Source organism: Ranitomeya imitator, chromosome 1, assembly GCF_032444005.1.
Source record: "Ranitomeya imitator isolate aRanImi1 chromosome 1, aRanImi1.pri, whole genome shotgun sequence".
In the NCBI taxonomy this organism is placed as follows: Eukaryota; Metazoa; Chordata; class Amphibia; order Anura; family Dendrobatidae; genus Ranitomeya; species Ranitomeya imitator.
The window spans coordinates 661397187-661415367 of record NC_091282.1 but is presented as its reverse complement, the minus strand read 5'-3'; the positions used below and the strand labels follow the sequence as shown (position 1 = coordinate 661415367).

At 44.8% G+C, this 18181-nt stretch overlaps 1 protein-coding gene across 2 annotated transcripts in view; it reads right to left on the bottom strand.

Annotated features, from left to right (window-relative positions):
- Positions 1-18181, bottom strand: part of KCNN3 (potassium calcium-activated channel subfamily N member 3) — a 156532-nt gene that overhangs the window by 52136 nt on the left and 86215 nt on the right. The window contains exon 1 of one of the 2 annotated variants that reach the window (XM_069728889.1): positions 10351-10486. The exons of the other annotated variant lie outside the window; for it this stretch is intronic. The gene's annotated coding sequence lies outside the window, so the exon portion shown is untranslated. Of the gene's footprint in view, positions 1-10350; positions 10487-18181 lie in introns of those variants that run through there. 2 annotated transcript variants of the gene reach the window in all.

The window sequence follows — 18181 nt, the reverse complement described above, 5'->3', positions numbered from 1 at the left end:
CTATTCATGAATTTCTATTGGGGGAGGCGTTTATACCGTTCCGCGTTTGGTAAAATTGATAAATCAGTTGTATTCTTCGGGTCAGTACGATTACAGCGATACCTCATTTATATCATTTTTTTATGGTTTGGTGCTTTTATACGATAAAAACTATTTTACAGAAAAAATAATTATTTTTGCATCACTTTATTCTCAGGACTATAACTTTTTTATTTTTTTGCTGATGATGCTGTATGGCGGCTCTTTTTTTGCGGGACAATATGACGCTTTCAGCGGTACCATTGTTATTTATATCTGTCATTTTGATCGCGTGTTATTCCACTTTTTGTTCGGCGGTATGATAATAAAGCGTTGTTTTTTGCCTCGTTTTTTTTTTTTTTTTTTTCGTACGGTGTTTACTGAAGGGGTTAACTAGTGGGACAGTTTTATAGGTCGGGTCGTTACGGACGCGGCGATACTAAATATGTGTACTTTTATTGGTTTTTTTTTTTTATTTAGATGAAGAAATGTATTTATGGGAATAATATTTTTTTTTTTTTTTCATTATTTTGGAATATTTTTTTTTATTTTTTTTACACATTTGGAAAATTTTTTTTTTACTTTTTTACTTTGTCCCAGGGGGGGACATCACAGATCAGTGATCTGACAGTTTGCACAGCACTCTGTCAGATCACTGATCTGACATGCAGCGCTGCAGCCTTCACAGTGCCTGCTCTAAGCAGGCTCTGTGAAGCCACCTCCCTCCCTGCAGGACCCGGATCCGCGGCCATCTTGGATCCGGGGCTCGAGCAGGGAGGGAGGTGAGGAGACCCTCGCAGCAACGCGATCACATCGCGTTGCTGCGGGGGGCTCAGGGAAGCCCGCAGGGAGCCCCCTCCCTGCGCGGTGCTTCCCTGCACCGCCGGCACATCGCGATCATCTTTGATCGCGGTGTGCCAGGGGTTAATGTGCCGGGGGCGGTCCGTGACCGCTCCTGGCACATAGTGCCGGATGTCAGCTGCGATAAGCAGCTGACACCCGGCCGCGATCGGCCGCGCTCCCCCCGTGAGCGCGGCCGATCGGCTATGACGTACTATCCCGTCCAGGGTCAGATAAGCCCAGGGCACCTCGACGGGATAGTACGTCTAAGGTCACAGAGGGGTTATAGTAGTTATATTCTTGTACATAGGGGCAGTATTATAGTAGTTATATTCTTGTACATAGGGGCAGTATTATAGTAGTTATATTCTTGTACATAGGGGCAGTATTATAGTAGTTATATTCTTGTACATAGGGGGCAGTATTATAGTAGTTATATTCTTGTACATAGGGGCAGTATTATAGTAGTTATATTCTTGTACATAGGGGGCAGTATTATAGTAGTTATATTCTTGTACATATGAGCAGTATTATAGTAGTTATATTCTTGTACATAGGGGGCAGTATTATAGTAGTTATATTCTTGTACATAGGGGGCAGTATTATAGTAGTTATATTCTTGTACATAGGGGCAGTATTATAGTAGTTATATTCTTGTACATAGGGGGCAGTATTATAGTAGTTATATTCTTGTACATAGGGGGCAGTATTATAGTAGTTATATTCTTGTACATAGGGGCAGTATTACAGTAGCTATATTCTTGTACATAGGGGGCAGTATTATAGTAGATATATTCTTGTACATAGGGGGCAGTATTATAGTAGTTATATTCTTGTACATAGGGGGCAGTATTATCGATTATTTCAATGGCTTTTCCCAATATAATGATTTGGATTGGTGCAGAAATTCTATAGCAGCTGTAAACAGTAATTTATGCATAATCTTTACCGTTATTATCACTGAGCTGCAGATATAGGAATATTTTGCTGGCTGTATAAAATGATAAGATTTGTGTGTGCTTTGTACTTCAGTGTCAGGTTCCCTTTTATCCTCATTATTACAGGTGCCTCATCAGATGCAGATTGGTAAGCCACCTGTTCCTTATGTAGATTGTTTGCAGTTGGTATTTGATGGAAGTTACAAATTCATCAAAGTCAGATGTATTGAAATGAGCCTAATTATGAAGAATAATCTATGTGCTCTGTATGATGATGGAGAATGGAGTACGATGTTATTTCTGCAGTGTCCTAGTGTCTGAGGACAGGTCTATTCCGCTCATGTTCTATGAGAAATGGAAAACGGATGCTTTTCAATGAGATTAACACACGTAATTTTCTGTGACAGATACACTGACTCAGTAGATATTATCACACATTATAAGCCTGAATACAGACAGTATCACACATAAAAGTTACATGTATCGAACCAAATATCATCGCATAAGAAAGGATTAGATACACAGCTCAGCAGACAGTATCACATAGAATAGGACTAGATACATGGCTCAGCAGACAGTATCACACAGGATAGGATTAGATACACGGCTCAGCAGACAGTATCACACAGGATAGGATTAGATACACGGCTCAGCAGACAGTATCACACAGGATAGGATTAGATACACGGCTCAGCAGACAGTATCACACAGGATAGGATTAGATACACGGCTCAGCAGACAGTATCACACAGGATAGGATTAGACACACGGCTCAGCAGACAGTATCACACAGGATAGGATTAGATACACGGCTCAGCAGACAGTATCACACAGGATAGGATTAGACACACGGCTCAGCAGACAGTATCACACAGGATAGGATTAGATACACGGCTCAGCAGACTGTATCACACAGGATAGGATTAGACACACAGCTCAGCAGACAGTATCACACAAGATAGGATTAGATACACAGCGCAGCAGACAGTATCACACAGGATAGGATTAGACACACAGCTCAGCAGACAGTATCACACAGGATAGGATTAGATACACAGCTCAGCAGACAGTATCACACAGGATAGGATTAGACACACGGCTCAGCAGACAGTATCACACAGGATAGGATTAGATACACGGCTCAGCAGACAGTATCACACAGGATAGGACAAAATACACAGCTCAGCAGACAGTATCACACACAGGATAAGATTAGATACAGTGGCTCAGCAGACAGCAACACACAGGATAGGATTCGATACAGCTCAGCAGACAGTATCACACAGGATAGGATTAGATACACAGCTCAGCAGACAGTATCACACAGGATAGGATTAGATACACAGCTCAGCAGACAGTATCACACAGGATAGGATTAGATACACAGCTCAGCAGACAGTATCACACAGGATAGGATTAGATACACAGCTCAGCAGACAGTATCACACAGGATAGGATTAGATACAATGCTCAGCAGACAGTATCACACAGGATATGATTAGATACACAGCTCAGCAGACAGTATCACACAGGATAGGATTAAATACACGGCTCAGCAGACAGTATCACACAGGATAGGATTAGATACACGGCTCAGCAGACAGTATCACACAGGATAGGATTAGATACACGGCTCAGCAGACAGTATCACACAGGATAGGATTAGATACACGGCTCAGCAGACAGTATCACACAGGATAGGATTAGATACACGGCTCAGCAGACAGTATCACACGGATAGGATTAGATACACGGCTCAGCAGACAGTATCACACAGGATAGAATTAGATACATGGCTCCGCAGATAGTATCACACAGGAGAGGATTAGATACACGGCTCAGCAGACAGTATCACACAGGAGAGGATTAGATACACGGCTCAGCAGACAGTATCAAACCGGATAGGATTAGATACACGGCTCAGCAGACAGTATCACACGGATAGGATTAGATACACGGCTCAGCAGACAGTATCACACAGGATAGAATTAGATACATGGCTCAGCAAACAGTATCACACAGGATAGGATTAGATACACAGCTCAGCAGACGGTACCACACGGATAGGATTAGATACACGGCTCAGCAGTCAGTATCACACAGGATAGGATTAGATACACGGCTCAGCAGACAGTATCACACAGGAGAGGATTAGATACACGGCTCAGGGGGGCGTGGCCTGACGGAGCAGGAGAGCAGACGTGCTACAGAGGAGCTCCCGCTTGTCACCCAGCTATTATAGCAAAAAGATCCACTGGGAAGCTTCTTGCCGAGCCTAAAGGACTGTCCTAGGTCCCTGGACCGGGGAGAGAGACCTCCTGGAAAGGGCGCCCAGCTGCGCTATCTGGTCCCAGAGGAGGCGACTGTTGAGGGAGCCGGCGGGAACGCTAGCCGCCATCTTGGGACCGCGGGCGGGAAAGATCTGAAGGCACAGGGGTCGGACCAACTTGAACCCCCGCTCTATACCTGTCTCCGGCGGCCGCCGTCGGGACTCGTCCGCCTGAGACCGCCGGTAAATAGAAGAAGCCGCGTGGCGCCGAGGAGGCTGAGCGACTCGTCCTGGTGGGGGGCGTTGGAACAGACCGCCGGATCACCGAGCGGCACAAGAGGAGAGGGTGCACGCTCGACCTGACGAACATAGAGACCAGCTCCAGGGGGACGTCCGCTTGGCTGCAAGATTACCGGGCAGACACCAGCGGAGTGATCTCCTTTCAACAGCCGACGCTGGTTAGATAGCGGCTCCTGCACCGCGCCGACCAAAGGATTGCTGTGACCTCTGGTGCCCGCCGCAGCTGCTGCTGCGGAACCGACGGCGGCGAAAACCAACAGAGCATCTTTAACCCTGAGGTGGGTCCTTCCACACTAGAAGGCTAGGTGCCGGGTTTTAACAGGAGACTGTGGGCACAGCTCAGATCAGAGAATTGGGGAAACTAGCCGCAGATCATTGCAGCCACCATTATTTGACATCCAGCGGTTCTGCCCAAACTAGCCCCCATCTCTGGGGTCATTGAGGCTTTTTATACTCCACCACGAACGCTACGCTGATATTAGAATTGACCCCCTCCCCACCACTACCATCTAGCCTCCTGATAACTTTACTGTGGCACGCTTTTCTGACAACCTCTAAAGGATCCCCCCCCCCCATCGGGGCTCCATCATAGTATCCTACCTTCTCCCACTCCTGCCTGCACAAAGTAGAATGTAGCTACCACAAAGAGGAGCTGGAGGAGATTTGGGAGTTCTTTATTTTCATTGACTTGCAGTAATTTACCTACAATGGTCAAATCCACATAAAAACCAACTAGATCGAACTCTAGATCCGCTATCTCTACTCCTCAAGCAGATATAGAAAAATTCCTAAAAAAACGTAATAACCCAGCCATTACCACCAAACCTCCCCAATCACAAGAGAGAGAAATGGAGACTCACACAGAATCTGAATGTGAAAGCGACGGAGATACGGATGATCAGGCTGGTGGAGATCAAGTCACCAGATCATTTATCAAGAGAATCCTAAGCAAGGCCCTGGGTCCTATAGGCAAAGACCTCTCAACTATTAAGCAAGACCTTAATCAACTGGGCCATAGAATAGAAGCAGTAGAATCCTCTCAAGCAGAATTAATTCATAGTACTAACTCCTCCCTGAGCTGCCACGTGCAGCAAGAAGAGCACATAAACCGAATCTATAACATACTAGAGGACCACGAAAATAGGGAGAGAAGAAATAATCTTAGGCTAAAAGGAGTTCCGGAATCGACCCTCCCAGAAGCACTGATCCCTACTGTCATTGAAATCTTCCGCTCAATTCTCAACCCGTCAGACCCTCTTGAGATTGACCTAGTAAGAGTTCATAGAGCTCTGAGACCCAAACCAAAACCTGACGAAGCTCCACGAGATGTTCTATGCCGCTTCCTTGATTATAGAACCAAAGACCTGTTGCTAAGAAGAGCTCGGGAGGCGGAGTCAATCACACATGCTGGGACTTCAATCCAAATCTTCCAAGATCTCTCAGCCTCCACTCTATATAAAAGACGTCTCTTGAAACCCCTCACCTCTGTTCTTCAACAGAGACGCTACCCATACCGCTGGTTCTTCCCCTTTGGTATTTCTATATCGGCTAAGGACCGGAAATTTGTGATCAAATCCACAGCTGATATTAAAAAGGTCTGCAAGGAACTGGAGATCCAACTTGATCAACCGCCTATTTTGGAGACTGTTCATGAAACCCATAGGCTGGGGCCTTTGCCGGTACCTTCTCTCTGGCAAGATTCCTCGGCCTCAAAATCTGCGCGCTCAAAACGCCGCTCCTCCAAAAATACATCACCAAGAGACAAAGACCATGACCCAGACTGAGTGAGACTGGGAGTAAAGGGTTGAAAAATCAAAAGAAAGAAGATTTTCCTGTTACCTTTTTGTTCTATTACATATGTTCTCTTCTTTGATCTCATACAATTTTTTGCTCCCGAGCTTATTGAGCTCACTGTTTTATTTGCTGTTCCTCCCGGTCGACAAAGACTTACACTTACGAAACGTTCTTGCTGCAATTTTTGAAGTATAAAAACTTCAACATGTTGTTGTTTATATGACTCCCTTCTCTGACCTCCTTCTCCATGTCCCCTACCTAAGCTATGAAAAGTTTCATATCACCTAACGTTATCCCCTCCTACCCACCATGTTCTGTTCATTCTGTTTTCCTATGTTCTCATGATTTTAACTGTTTTTCCTTTTCATCCACCCTCACTCCTAGACACCCCTTCTTTCCTCATGATCCGTGGGACGAGCCATTCCTCTGCTTGACCTGTTCTAAACTACATACATCATGGCTGTGAACCGTAAGTCCTTCCAGATTATTTCACACAACGCACACGCACTAAACTCTCCAATCCCCAGATCGCAAACCCTAAATTCTTTCAAAAAATCTAAATATGACATTCTACTTCTACAAGAGACCCATTTCACTAAAGATAAAACCCCCACATTTGAAAAATGCTTTTTTGACAGATGGTATCATGCTACAACCCCTCAAAAGGGTTCAAGGGGAGTATCAATAGCATTCGCTAGAGATATACCTTTTCTCCTTGTGGAATGCCTATCTGATCCTGAGGGCCGGTACATCTTTGTCAAAGGCCTCATAGCTGGCAATATGGTCACTGTGGGTAACATATACGTCCCTAATAAACATCACCTAAAATGGTTGCGCAAAACCTTAACTAAATTACGGACCTTTCAAGAAGGCGCGGTTATACTAGGAGGCGACCTTAATGTAGCACTAGAACCCACTCTAGACACCTCAACCAAGAAAAGCTCCATTTCATTAAAAGATCTAGCCCGTCTCAAATCACTATTACATTCCCTTGAACTAATAGATGCATGGCGCTATTTACACCCAACAGATATTGACTACACTTTTTACTCGCACCCTCACAACTCCTATCATCGCCTGGATTACATCTTTATCTCCAGACCCCTCCTCCATTCTACCATAAGCACAAATATAATTCCCGCTATCCACTATGACCACTCTATAGTTCTAATTAACCTAGAATTCCACAAACCATACTCTAACTCCAGGTCATGGAGGCTCAACGAATCGCTACTACAATGTGAAGACGTTAAAAAACGTATCCGTGAATCGCTCCAAGAATACTTCGAACTTAACTCTACCCCTGACATTGACCCTCCACTATTGTGGGAAGCCCATAAGGCCACGATTCGCGGTGTATTCATTTCAATTGCTTCGTTCTTAAATAGGCAGAAAAAAGCAGAAATCCTAGCCCTATACGCTGACATTGTGGCCTTGGATGCTTGCCATAAGAAAGAATTATCCGGTGACGTACTTTCACAACTCACGAAAAAACGCCAATCTTTAAAAGATCTATTAAACATCCGCACTTCCTAATATTACCTTTCCTGGAAGAACAAAATTTTTGCACATGGGGATAAAGCATCCAAACTCATGATCTCTTTGATCAAAAAACGCCAAACTCGAACCTTTATTCATAAAATCAAATCTACTAAAGGTCAAACTACGCAACAATATAACCAGATCACTGATGCTTTTTTGACTTTCTTTAAAGACCTATACCAACTCCGCCAGAGTGATTCCACAGAAGACAAAAATCAAAGGCAAACCAAAACCCGAGCCTTTTTATCCTCCTTACACCTCCCCCAACTTTCTGCTCCCCAACAGGAATGCCTGCTCAGACCCTTTGATCTCTCTGAGCTTCAGTCCACCCTGTCTGGTAGGGCAAAAGGGAAGTCCCCGGGGCCGGACGGACTCCCTAAAATATATTACAAATTCTTCTTTGACATTTTGGGCCCCCACCTAATAAATGTATGTAATGCAGTTCTGGATGGTAAATCTTTCCCCTCCCAATCACTTGAAGCCCATATCTCCCTTCTTCATAAAGAGGGGAAAGACCCTGAAAGTTGTGGAAGCTACAGACCTATCTCCTTGCTTAATGTTGACCTAAAAATGTATGCCAGTCTTATTGCGAGGAGATTAGCGGAACTACTACCACAACTCATCTCACCCAACCAAACGGGTTTTGTGACAGGCCGGGAGGGGAGGGACAACACCTCCAGAATCCTACACCTAATACAATACGCAAAAATGCACAAAATTCCTCTTGTTTTATTGGGGACAGACGCCGAAAAGGCCTTTGACAGGGTGGACTGGACATTCTTACGTGAAACTCTTCTCACCTTTCACTTCCCCCCCCAATTAGTAGATGCAATCTTTCAGATGTATACCACTCCCTCGGCTCGACTGAGAATTAACAACTTACTATCAGACCCCTTCTATATCCAAAATGGCATGAGGCAGGGGTGCCCTCTCTCTCCGATTCTATATGTGCTGGCCATGGAACCTCTAATCCAAAGCATTCAACAAAATGTAGATATCAAGGGGATCCAGGTTGGCGGCTTCCATCACAAATCTGCAGCATTTGCGGATGATCTTCTAGTGGTACTGTCCGATCCTGGGAGAGGTATCCCTGCCTTTGTCCATACAATAGAAATCTATGGGGAACTATCCAACTACAAAATTAACATCACAAAGTCAGAAGCATTAAGCCTTAATATTTCCAAATCTGGAATTGACAGACTGAAAAAACTTTACCCCTTCAAATGGCCCCCTAAGTTCATAACAAATCTGGGTATCAAAATTGGGAGGTCGATGGGAGAGCTCTTGGAGCTCAATATTGCACCCTTACTAAAACAGGCTACCCTCACGGTCAACTCCTGGAAAGCTCCCTTCCTATCTTGGATGGGAAGGAAAAATCTGTTGAAAAGCATTATACTACCTAAATTCTTATATCTCTTCCAGATGCTCCCTATCTATATCCCCAAACACTACCTAGCCAAAATTAACTCCTTTTTCATCAACTTTGTCTGGAATAATAAACGCCCTCGAAATAATGCTACCACATTAGCTCTACCAAGGTCGGAGGGAGGCATGGGTATACCTGATATTTTCCAATATTATAAAGCCGCTATGCTCTCTAGAGTAGTTGATTGGATCAGGAAACCCACCGAAAAACTTTGGATGCCCATTGAAGAACACCTCGCTCCTATCCCTCTACGAACCATGGCACTACTACATGACTACTCCAATTTAAATCAACTCCTTTCCAATGAATTAACTATAGCTGTACTTAAAATTTGGAGAACCGTGTTCCCCAAACTAACTCCACCTATCTCCCCAATTTTGACAATACAGGACGTCATTGGTCCCATCCTTCCTAAATTACCATATAATGACTTGCCCAGGCCACCACTACCAATAGACACCTTCTTCACTGAAGGCTCAGTGATGAGTTTCCCCGAGTTTCAGGCTTCTAATCCTCATTTAAATGTTACTTTCCTTCACTACAAAACATTAAGGGACTATTACTATATAAAGAAAGACCAGCTTAATTTATTCCACCCCATTACACCTTTTGAACAACTCTGCGCCCAACGTAACCTGCCAAAAAAGGTCCTATCCAAACTCTACAAAATTCTAATTGCCGAAAAAGCTGTCGCTAAGAGAGCATTTATAGGACTCTGGGAACGGGATCTCAATATCTCATTCACTCAAGACCAAATCACTTCTATTTACAACAATTCACACGGACCTTCCCAATGTGTGAAGTTACAAGAAAACTCCTATAAAGTGGTATCAAGATGGTATCGATCCCCTTCCCAGATACACTTATGGCACTCACCCACTCCCGAGACATGCTGGAGATGCTGCACTGATGTGGGCTCTTACCTACATATCTGGTGGACTTGTCCAAAAATTATGCGCTACTGGCAACTGATAAGATATCATACTTTCAGTACTAGGCCGAGCTCCAACCCTAAATCCCCAGTCTGTATTACTCAACTTTCCCATATGGCCCAAAGACTCATCAATGTCCAAACTAGCCAGTAATATCATAGCAGCCGGAAAATACCTAATCCCCACCCTGTGGAAATCTACTCTTATTCCCACAAAAAAGCAAACCCTAGACAAAATAGATTTATTGTATTACACAGCTGAATTAGTAGCCAATACCCAGGAGTCTCTCACCTCCTTCCAGAATATTTGGGGGCCCTGGTCCGTGTACCGCTCCAGCCCTGAATTTTTCTCAAACACCTCTATAAACACAGAAAACTAACTGTTTTCAAGCTATATGGGATGGCTCGCCCTGAATCTTGAATTTCCGCCTGACCTTGGATCACCAACCTCCTCCCCGCCCCTCCCCCTCGTTTTCTTCCCCCCCTACCATCATCCTCTCTTAACCCTTAACTCCCCTTTCCCTTTCCCCCCTCTTCCCCTCTCATTTCCTTATCCTTAAGTTGACGAAACACTTATTAACAGAGTCAATCTTGATCCACCATGCCCTACTCTTCGTTGTAATGAGCTGGATCCCTTATCTAAGGTTAAACTTGGGCCCTTCATCTTGATTCAATGTAAAATATATGATTACACATGATTGTCTATTCTTTTTTACAAGATTTATCATATTATATTGTGTATCGTTCAACCTGTTCTTTTTCTTCCTGTATTACATACCTTTTTTTTTCAATAAAAAGAAAGTTGAAAGAAAGATACACGGCTCAGCAGACAGTATCACACGAATAGGATTAGATACACAGCTCAGCAGACAGTATCACACAGGATAGGATTAGATACACGGCTCAGCAGACAGTATCACATGAATAGGATTAGATACACAGCTCAGCAGACAGTATCACACGAATAGGATTAGATACACGGCTCAGCAGTCAGAATCACACAGGATAGGATTAGATACACGGCTCAGCAGACAGTATCACACCAGATAGGATTAGATACACGGCTCAGCAGTCAGAATCGCACAGGAGAGGATTAGATACACGGCTCAGCAGACAGTATCACACGAATAGGATTAGATACACGGCTCAGCAGTCAGAATCACACAGGATAGGATTAGATACACGGCTCAGCAGACAGTATCACACAGGATAGGATTAGATACAGGGCTCAGCAGTCAGAATCGCACAGGAGAGGATTAGATACACAGCTCAGCAGACAGTATCACACAAATAGGATTAGATACATGGGTCAGCAGTCAGAATCACACAGGATAGGATTAGATACACGGCTCAGCAGACAGTATCACACAGGATAGGATTAGATACACAGCTCAGCAGACAGTATCACACAGGATAGGATTAGATACACGGTTCAGCAGACAGTATCACACAGGATAGGATTAGATACACGGCTCAGCAGTCAGAATCGCACAGGAGAGGATTAGATACACAGCTCAGCAGACAGTATCACACAAATAGGATTAGATACATGGGTCAGCAGTCAGAATCACACAGGATAGGATTAGATACACGGTTCAGCAGACAGTAAAACACCAGATAGGATTAGATACACGGCTCAGCAGTTAGAATCGCACAGGAGAGGATTACGGTAGGTACCTACACTTGATGAGATGAGAGGATAAGAGTGGGCCTGGGCTCTGAGACAATAATGTGATACACTGGGAGACAGTGAAGATGCCTCAGGATATATGGATGAGCTAAGTGGTCATCTTAGAAGAGTAATGATTTTCCTGTCCATGTGATAGTTCATCCCTGACATAATGTATCTCAGTCTTCAGTCACAGCTAATGCACCATTTGTGCCGCAGTCCTGGCAGCAATTGCATTTGGCCAAATCTCTTGTTCAGACTTTTGTATAGAGAGGTTTGTGTCGTCTGAAGAATTTCTGATGAACCTCGAGGTGCTCTCGTCTGTAACTCACCCACATAATCATAGAAAGAAAAAGAAGAGGTGTGCAAAAGCAGTAATCACCAGAAAAATACTATTTCATAAACAGAAAATATTTTTATTTTTATTCTGACATCATGGACAACATATGGGAAAAGCGAACAAATTAAAAAAACATTTAAAAAGGAAAGCCAAATATGGCCATATCAAACCACACACAAAAACATCCTATGATATGGTTGTTAATATGGACAGGATTTGATGCATATATATATATATATATATATATATATAAATAGGGAACCATGTAAACATGGACAAAAGGTGCAGTAGTGCTACAAAGAGGACCCCATAAAGAGATACAATTTTAACAGAGCACAGATTCTAATAATACTGAATAGTATACTCCTTAGGCAAATGTAAGCAAGATATAGCATAAGATGACAAGGGGGATGCATAATAACATAAAAACAATAGGCATACTAATTTGTCTCATATCCCATAGAAACACTGTGTTGAATGCACAAGGTCCTCAAGCCACATGTTCATGCAAAAATATCTATAAGGCCTGTTTCACACGTCAGTGCGTACGTGTAGTGACAGTTTTCTCATGTACCGGAGATACTGACACACGTAGACCCATTCAAATGGATGGGTCTATGCAGATGTCAGAGTGTTTTGATGGACCGTGTGCACAACACGCAGACATGTCCGTTTTTATCCGTGGGTCCGCCAAATGTCCTGCACACGGAAGAACAGTGTACACTGTCCTCTGTGCGCACGGATGGCCACGGGGGAAGCAGCGCTATTGTAAGCCGCTGTTCCCCTGCGTGTGGTGCTGAATGCGGCTTTCATCCATTGTCCCCTGCTCAGCAGCGCGAGCAGGGAAGAAGGGATGAAAGAAAAAAAGGACATGGGGTCCACCCTATATTTATAAACCAACCCGGAAAAACTCACAGACGTTGTTTTTTTTTTCATCCCTTCTCCCATTCTCGCCGGCTGAGCAGGGGAGAACGGATGACAGCCGGCTTCAGCACCACACGCAGGGGAACAGTGCTTACTGTAGCGCTGCTTCCCTGCGGCTGTCCGTGTAGTACTGATGCCGCACACGGTTGCCACACGGACACGGATATCTCCGGTACCGTGTTTACCGCTACCGGAAATATCAGGACGTGTGAAACCGGCCTGACAGTGAAAAGATGAAAAAGTAAGTTGAATGATGGCTGGCGAAATAGCAAGTCAGAGAGCAGCTACAAACAATACTTGGACCAAACATGGTAAATGTCCCCATGCACACAGAATGCAATCCATCCTGGGTGTGGAACCCCATGCGTATCGACACAGAGTGTCTTCCTCAGGGGTAGCTACCTGAGCTATCCCTGAGGAAGACACTCTATGCACCAAAACCTGTACTTGGGTTTATTAATAACCATATCATAGGTTGTTTTTGTATTTGGTTTGGTATGGCCATATTTGCTATTAAATGTTTTTAATTTGTTAGTTTTTCCTATATGTTGTTCATGATGTTATAATAAAGATAAAAATATTTTTGGTTTATGAAATAATATTTTTCTGGTGATCACTGCTTTTGCATACCTCTTTTCTTTTTCTTTCTATGCGTATTTTGCATGCACCTGATGGATCCCAATTTTGTGGTTATTTTGGGTGGTGCCCACTCCCTTATATTTTGCGTCACCCGCATAATCAGTTATAGACAGGATTATATATTGTAGTGCTCAGTACTCACAGGACCAGCAAACATTTCCCCGGCCAGCAGTATGTCTATCAGAAACACCACATGCAGTGTAGTGTTTTCTCACATGTAGGGGCAGTATTTCACACTCTGCCCCATTACTGCCAAAGTTCCCACTTCTCAATCTTATAGCCCGCAATACAGCCATAGTTCCCATCTCACAATCTTGGTGTCCCCATTACAGCCATAGTTCCCACCTCACAACCCTGGTGCCCCAATTACAACATCAGTTTCCACCTCACAACCCTGGATCCCCAATTTAAACCTCAGTTCCCATCTCTCAATCTTTATGCCCCCATTAAAGCCATTGTTCCAATCTCACAACCCTGGTGCTCCATTACAACCTCAGTTCCCACCTTACAACCCTGGAGCTCCCATAACATCCACGGTTCCCACCTCAAAACCCTAATTCCCAATTTCAAACTTAGTTAACACCTTACAATCTTAGAGCCCACATTACATCTCCAGTTCCCACCGCAAAACCATAAAGCCCATTTTCTACCTCAGTTTCCACATTTCAACCTTAGAGCCCATATTATAGCCACAGTTTCTACCTCACAACCATAGTACCAAAATTCCAACCTCAGTTCCCACTTTACAACCTTAACGCCCCATTACAGTCATAATTCCCACCTCCCAACCTTTGTGCCTCAATTTCTGTTAGGAGTACCTGCCGTTGATGCAATCGTCCTCCTCCGGTTTCAGGCTTTCCTGCTGGTCTGTCCATGCTGGGGACGTATCTATCGCACAGTTTATGGTGCAACTACACATGGTGGTGGAAGTGGTGAGTGATGAGGGAACGCGGGATGCTGCACTTCCCACTTGTTTTGCGTTTTGCAGCATGGGAGACATGGGACACTGTGTCTCCCGGCTGCCACTCAATGCAGCACGCTGCTTTGTTTGGTGTAAGCCAATGGTGGAAATACAGTATGACTGGGAGGATTGTGGAGCGCCCCCAGACACAGGGCCACGAGTTCTCGGTACCGGGCCTTTCTGGTTCGGTTCTGAGGCTGTCACGGTGGCTAGACCCGGTCCGCGACCCTGCTAAGGGGTGTCCAATAAAGGTGGTGCAGTCTGACAGGGGTTTGTGACGCCACCTGTGGTGTTCAGTCAGGGTGACCGACGCTGCTGTGGGGTCCACTGGGGTGATGGAATGGCAGCTGGATGGTATATCTTCCCACAGGTGAAGTATGTCCCCAGGGCTTCCCAGTAAGGTAGATGGTAATAGTGTAGGGTGCAGTCAATAACGAGGACACAGGGTTGCAGTCTCTTTACCTCTTTACTGAAGGCTTCAGGATCCACAATCCAGAGCACTTTTAACAGGGCTATCGGAGACCGGCCGGTCCGATGGGCACATCCAGAGTTTCCTTCGCAGATGGAAATCGTTGCCTACCACTAGCGCCTGTATGTTGTAGTCCTACCCTGCTGAGCATTCGGAATAGTCCTCACAACTGCTGTTCTCGTTCGTTCGTTCTCTACAGCTCTCTCTCTTTCTTTTGGTTCCAGATCTTTCTAGTTCAACGTCCCCCAGGTATGTTATGGCTAGGACGCACCCGCATGACGGGAAGGCCTGGAGGTCTTCCGGGACCCTAGAGACGCCCCTCTCCCACTTTTGCCCCCTATGTCTTCGTAGGTGTTTAGGTGAGACAGCCAACCTATAATTAACTGTCCTGCGGAGTTCGGAGTAAGGCCTAGAGTCAGTTACTCCCGCGGTGTTCCGGCCACCGGCTACGCACCTCAGTAGGATGTTGCCTCGGTCTCACGGCACGACTCCTACTGGTACTCCTTTGTGCTTGATCTCGTTTACACTGTTCCACAATATCCTTCCCTTCGTGTCTCTCTCTTGGATACTGCCGCGGGGTGTGCAGGTGCGGTTCCATTACGTTCTGTTCGCTAGGCACCTGCCAGGTTCCCACGCCTGACAGGGACACCCCTGTGTCTTCTCCCTGCATCACCCCCTGCCACGGGATGTTGCCTGAATCCAACCCAGTCAGCTTCTAACTAACTTCCTCCCCGACCCCTAGTTTTACCAGTGTGAGGAGTGGCCCAATAAATAAAGCCTTTTGCTCCCCCTAGTGGCCGGAGTGTGAAGTGTAAAGTGTTCTGGTGATACCTGGTCAGGAGAACTCCTTTAGTGCCATCAGACGTACCATCACTCCCCTTAGTGGCAGAGCGTCATACTGCAACGACCAGGTCTCTGGGGCGCTGCAATTGCATCACCTGATTTTTATCTTTTGCATTGGGCTGGTTATTTTAAGCCTGCTCCTATTCAGTCCAGTGCTGTTTATTCATTCCCTTTCGTAGTGGTGGGGTGAGTGCTTTCTGGTGAAAGGTCAAGTTGATTCTCAGCAGTTGCTTATAATCTTTTCCGGGTCTTCTTCCTTACTTTCTCTTTAGGTTCCCTTTTTGTTTTTTTTCATTCTGGTTTAATGCTGCTAGCATAGGATTTATCCTGAATCTAACATCGTTTGCGTCACCAGACAGCAGCTCCCGGCGACAGCAGTCTGGGAAAGGCTCTATAAAGCCCCCCTATTTATCAGGAGTGGGTGAAGAATATCCCAGTCCTTTAGGACTTGCCTAGCACTGGTGGCTTGCGCTAAGTGATTCTGTAACTGCGCATTTGCTGGTCTGGTGCAAGTCACCACCGAGTAGATTAACTCCTGCGCATAACAATTTCAACCTCTGTTCCCACTTCACAACCCTAGTGCCCCAATTTAACCTCAGTTCCCGTCTTATAGTCTTAGACCCCAAAATACATCCACAGTTCTCACCTGTGATGGAAATATAAAACTGTAAGGTAGACTATAATGTCAGTAGAAATGATTAAGGCTACACTATATCCATATATTGTCTCTACACAAAGGACATAACATCTGCCTGTTCTTATTGCAGGAACTCAGCCACAGGGGGGAGCTCTCCTGAGAGCATGCTAGAGGTGCGAAACATGGCAGCTTCCAGGAGCTGGCAAATGGTTTGGAGCTAAGAAAGAGTGTTTCTTATTGTCTGTATGGATAGAAATGGAGGGAAACACAGAATATTTTAAATGCCACAGCTTAGCCCGTCATCCACTCACAGAGAGGATCTTTTAAAGGGGCCAATCCGGGTCATCCTGGAAATGTGAGCCTATGGTCAGGACTATAAAAGCTAGGTGACACAAAGAGATATGTTCACATGTGAAGGTAGCCTAATAGACTGATGTGATCCATAATTCAGTCTCCTCCCTCAAAAAAACGGAAGGTAACTGCAGACGGAAAAATTTAGATATTTCTGTTATTTTTCCCTTTTTATTTTAGAAGTGTTTTGCATATTTCTGTGTCGTTTTATTTTTGCCTTTTTATCTATTTATTGTAATCACTCTATATTTGCATAAATTGAGCTTAAAATCTTTAATATGTGTGATCCATGTATGCTCTAAAAGAATCTATAGCCCTCCAGAGAGTGTGTGACCTTTTACTTGTCTGACAGTAACATTTTTGGGGGACTTATCACCCCGTTGGTTGTTTGATGAGTGGTGGCAGCGTGTTAGGCATCGGGGTGTGCTGAATGTGTCGGGGTGTGATTTATGCTCACTTTAAAGCCTAAAACAGAGGTTGAGTGTTGTATTGAGTGAGAGGAGATAAATTAACTCTTGCAAACGCACCCCGTGTCACATACTGAGAAGTGTGTATGTGACACCACCTCAAAACGCTAATGCCCCAATTTCAACATTTGTTCTCACCTTACAATCTGAGAGCCCCCATTACATCCACAGTTCCCAACTTCAAAACCATAATGCCTCAATTTCAACCTCAGTTCCCACCATACAAACTTAGAGCCCCATTCCAGCCATAGCTCCCTATTCACAACCTTAGAGCCCCCATTATAGCCACAATTCCCACATCACAACCCTTGTGCATCCATTACAGCTATAGTTCCCAACTCACAACCTTAGAGCCCCCATTATAACCACAGTTCCCACCTCACAACCCTTGTGCCTCCATTACAGTCATAATTTACACCTCACAACCTTAGAGCCCCATTGCAGCCATAGCTCCCCCCTCACAACCCTTGTGCCCCTATTCCAGCCATAGCTCCCTTCTCACAACCTTAGAACCCCCATTACAGCCATAGCTCCCTTCTCACAACCTTAGAACCCCCGTTACAGCCACAGTTCCCCCCTCAAAACCCTTGTGCCCCCATTACAGCCATAGCTCCCTTCTCACAACCTTAGAACCCCCGTTACAGCCACAGTTCCCAGCTCACAACCCTGATGTTTTTGAAAGCTAAATATCGTTATAGGGATCATAGTTCACCAAGGGAAATAACTATGTTAACTTCTTGTATGCCAGTGGAACAGCAGGAGATGTGGGTGGCCAAAGGGTGACCGATCCTTGTTCTGCTTTACAAAGCCTTTGCATGTCACA